Here is a 5,106-nt window from a genome sequence, read left to right as displayed (position 1 = left end):
AAAAAAAAATGTGAGAACTACATACCGTTCAGGTCTGAGACTAAAACCTGAGGAAAAGTGACACTACGGGAACAAGTGTCTGAGGGAAATGAAGGTCTCTGTGGAGAAAATCCTCGGGAGAATGACTATTCAGCTCAAATGTCTGAGACGAAATCTGAGGAAAAGTGATACTTTATGAGCCAGTGTCTGAGGAAAATTCAGGTCTTTGATGAAAATTCTGTAGAGTATTTCACTTCATCATAAGGGTCTGTGACACAAAATCTGAGGAAAAGAGAGACTTTGGGAACCAGTGTCTGAAAAAAAACAGTTTTCTGAGAAGAAAATCCTGTGGAGAATGACTTTTCGGCACAAATGTATGAGACGGAACATCTAAGTGACACTCTGGGAACCAGTGTCAGAAGAAAATGCAGGTCTCAGACATGAAAGACCTGTGGAGAAAGACTGCTCAGTACAAATGTCTGAGACGCAAAATCTGAGGAAAGATGACACTTTGGGAGCCAGTGTCTGAGGAAAATGCAAGTCCCTGTGGAAAAATTCCTGTGGAGAACTTCAGTTCGACATAAGTGTGTGAGATGTAATATCTAAGGAAATGTTACCTTAAGGGCCCCATGGATGAAGAAAACATACATCTCTAAGGAAAAAAAAAGTTAGGAGAAGTACATAGTGTACATGTTTGAGATGTAATATCTGAGAAGAGTGACACTTTGGGAACCAGTGTCTGAAATGAACAGGTCTCTGAGGAGAAAATCCTGAAAAGAACGACTGTTCCTCTAAATGTCTGAGATGCGATATCTGAAGGAAAGTGACATTAATGGAACCCGTCTAAGAAGAAAGCACACATCTCTGAGATTAAAAAAAGAAAGCCATGAGGAGTACACATAGCATTAAAGTCTGAGATGCAATAAATGAGGAAAAGTGACACTTTTGGAACAAGTATCTGAGGAAAATGCAGGTCTCTGAAGAAAAATCTGGTAGAGAATTTCAATTCATCGTAAGTGTCTGAAACGGAAAATATGAGGAAAGTGCTATTGAGGTAGTAGTGACCAAGATACAAAATGAGGGAAAATGACATGTTGGCCATGAGTAACTGAAGGAAGGACTGCCACTCGAGGAGAAAAACCAGAGGAGAATTAACTTCGGGCACAAGTGTCTGAGACCCAAAGTCTGAGGAAAAACTAATCTTCAGGATCCAGTGTCTGGGGAGACGACAGGCCACTGGAAAAAACCTGTGAAGTATTCTTTGTGCACAATTTTCCGAGGCACAAAATCTTAGGATGAAAAAGACCTACTTTTTTCATTTCTACTTTGTCTATACCCAAGGTAGAATTTATTACAAAAGCAAAGGTAAGTAAGGGACATGCACAGACCCCGGCAGTGCAAACACAAACATTTTGTATAAAGAGACACCTGCAGAGTCACAGGTGGGCGGGAGAGCTGCCGCCATCTCCAGGGCGTTCTTAACAACTAGACGCACATCTTTACACTCAACGTTATCTTTGGCTCATTGTAATGATAACAATAATCAGTGGCATTTTAGGCCATGGATGTATGTGCTTCAATACTGGAAAGAGAATGGCCAACAGTGATGTGCCAGTATCTGAACTTCAAAACTATAAATCACCCCAATACTCCAATCACAAAATAACACATGTTCTCAGATTTTGTCAACAGAAAAAAAGCGCAGAAGAAAACAATCGCAGTAAGACCAACATCTCCAGGACATGGGTCACTGCTGCTGGTGATGTTTCCCATCATATAGATGAGACAAACCTCAACTTTAACAACAAAGGGTCATCTCATCCTGGGCAGCAATGCAGCTGCTGAGGCCCCACCCTCATCAACTGTTCTAGAGCTCCAGGAATGCCCCGGTAGGTGCAGCCGTTAAACCTGTGGTGTGCTATAATTAGAGAAAAGGCTGTTTTAGCTGCAGACTCTTAGGAGTAACAGTCACGTCACATCTGGGATTAGGGCTATTCTGCAACTATGAGGTAAACCACATGCGAGGTTATCGACAGTGTCTGCCTGTGATGCAATGGCACCTGAAAGCTGTGATTTAACCTGAGGCTCCGACCTTGTGCAGGAGCACACCCAACCCCCATGGAGCTGTCCTGAGGATAGACAGGTCCCCATAACTCCTCCCCACCCCCAGCCCCCGTGGGGTTTACAGTGTAGCCTCAATCGACAAAGTCTGTTTCAGTCAAAAATAAGGAGATGTGCCTCAAACAACCAGCAACAACACATGTTGGCGAGGATGTGGAGAAAGAGGAACTCTCCTGCATTGCTGGTGGGAATGCAAACTAGTACAACCACTATGGAAAACTGTTTGGAGGTTCCTCAAACTGCTAAACATGGAGCTTCCCTACGACCCAGCCATCCCACTTTTAGGTATCTACCCAAAAGACACAAAAACACTGATTCAGAAAGACACCTGCACCCCCATGTTGACTGCTCCCTTATTTACAACAGGAAAGACATGGAAGCAGCCCAAATGTCCCGAAGTGGATGACTGGATAAAAAAGATGTGGTGCATATATACAATGGAATATGACTCAGCAACCAAAAAACAGAAACACATGCTTTTGCAGCAACTTGGATGGAGCAGGAAAAGATCATGCTGAGTGAGATAAGCCAGAAAGAGAAAGAAAAATACCGGATGGTTTCACTCATAGCAGGAGTATGATGGACCAGGCGAGAACATAACAAAAATAATGAACAACCATAGACCAGAGACATTCTGTGGGGGCGGAGTGGGGAATGGGATCAAAAACGGGGTGGGGGGAGGGAGAGGGGAGAAATGCACGGGATTATGGTGATGGCCCACGGATGACTTGGTGATGGGAAACCCGCGGGGATTACAATTGAGATGGAAAAAAAATGTACAAAATTATGTAAAGATAAACTGTTATCAAATTAAATAAATGAATGAATGAATGAATGAATGAGAACCGCGCGTGGCAGTCAGAGGGAAGTGTCGCTCACCCAGGGACACCAGGCTCCCGTAGGTCTCCAGCATCACATCCCGGTACAGGGTCCTCTGGGCGTCGTCCAGCTCCTGCCACTCCTCCCAGGTGAAGCGCACGGCCACGTCCTCGAGAGACACCGTCCCTGGAAGGGCAGTGGCCTGGGTCAGAGGCGTGGAGCCTGGAGTTCACTAGAGCGTGTTCTACCTTGTGAGGATCAACGGGCCTTGAACTCCACGCTGGCTCACAGACACCGCAGAGGTGTGTCCGACCGGCCTATTTCGGGGAAGATGAGTTTATGTGTCCGCACAGAGGAGGCGGAGTGTGCGCGGCAGCTGGGCGAGGGACTCACTAGAGACGGCGGCTCAGGGAGCGTGGGCGAGCGAGGACAGGCCTGCTGTGGCCGTGCGGATCGCCTCCCCGGCCACAGCGAAGCCCACCCGTCAGCCACCGCTGTCCCGGGCCTCTCCCGCATTGCTCCTCGCCGTCCTCGCGCCCCAGAACCCGCCGGCCACAGTGCCTGGAAGCAGCTGGACGGCACCGAGACCCTCACCCCTCGCACACGGCCGAGCTTTGTCTGGTCTGTCTGCCTCGCGTCTCTTGGGGCTCTCCGTCCCCCACACGTGAGTGAAACGAAGAGTCTGTGTCTGTCTACTCCTGACCGATGCCACAAGCACGCCCCCCCAGTTCGACCCCACTACCACAGACGTCAGACTTCACGCTTACAGCCCAGCAGTGTTCCGAGCGGACACACAGAGCCTTTCTTTAAGCCCCACAGTAAGGGCAGGCTCCCCCTTCATTCACATGGTACCACACCACACCAGCCCCCAGGCGCCCTTCTCCCTGCCCCCCAAGGTCCCTTGGCCCGCTCCCCACTTTCGCTCCTTCGACGGTGGCTGTCACAGCTCTGAAGAGGGTGACTCACTGCCTGGTGGGCTGTTCACCAAAATACATTACAGGCTCACACACACACACACACCCCTTAAAAACACTCACGTGTCTCCTGCACCCCGTTTATTGCTGCTGATTTATAATGGTTAAGACGTGGAACAACACAAATGCCCCGAAGTGGGTGACTGGATTCAAAAGCTGTGGTCCCTATACACTGTGGAATATTACTCGGCCGTCAAAAAGATAAGGCCAGGCCTCTTGCAGCAAAGTGGATGGAGCTGGAAGGATCCTGCTCAGTGACGTAGCCAGGAAGAACAGGGAAATACCGGGTGGTCACTCATGGCAGGAGCATGAAGGACCGGGGGAGACGATAGCAATAATAACGGTGACCAGCGCACACCAGAGACATGCATGGGCGGAGTGGGCAGCCCACGGGGATGATGGCGGAGAGGGGAAGGCTCGAGCTGCCGTGAAAGTGCCCTGCGACAGCATCGGGAAGACGAGAAACATTCCGCCTCGGCCGCGGTCTCCGACTGCCCAGACCGGACACCGGAAGCGCAGCCAGGTGACCCTGCCAGTCCCGCCCGCCGGGCCCTGCACCACCTGCCCCTGCACCACCTGCCCAGGGTCCCGAGAGTGCGACTCTGACGTCACCGCACAAGCCCCGAGGAACGGCGGGACACCGCAGACGTCCAGCCCAGGTGAGGCGTCTGTCAGGACCCGCCTCTCCTGACGGCACTGCCCGGCCTCTGCGGACCCTCCCGGGGCAGCAGCCAGCAAGTCCACTGCGCGCGCGACGGGCACGCCGGCGGCTGCCAGCTCGGAGCAGGGCAGAGGCCACGGGCGCTCGCACACCTCTGCATCTGGCTCCTCAGGATGGACAAGAGCGCTGAAGGGAGGCGCCAGGAAACACCTGACGGAGGGAGGGGGAGAGGGGGAGGGATCCACACCTCGGGCAGCCACAGAAGCCCAGGCGGAGCCCAGGGCCTGTCAGGGGCCTGAGGCCCAGCAGGGCCAGAGCACTGCAGGGCAAGGGAGCGCAAGGGAGCGCGGCCTGAGGGAGGCGGCCTGGGAAGCTGCGGCCCTCAGGCCTGCGGGTCTCCACGGGCAACGGCACAGTCCAGGGCCTAGGTCTGACCCCCGAGGCCTGAGCCCCGACGGGCCCGAGCCCCCCGAGGCCTGAGACCAACAGCCCTGAGCCTCCGGAGGCTGAGCCCCGACAGGCGCGAGCCCCCCCCCGGCCCCCGCCCGAGGC

The sequence above is a fragment of the Condylura cristata genome, unplaced genomic scaffold, assembly GCF_000260355.1.
Source record: "Condylura cristata isolate star-nosed mole 26May11 unplaced genomic scaffold, ConCri1.0 scaffold00073, whole genome shotgun sequence".
Classification (NCBI taxonomy): Eukaryota; Metazoa; Chordata; class Mammalia; order Eulipotyphla; family Talpidae; genus Condylura; species Condylura cristata.
Note: the sequence above shows the minus strand (reverse complement) of the source record.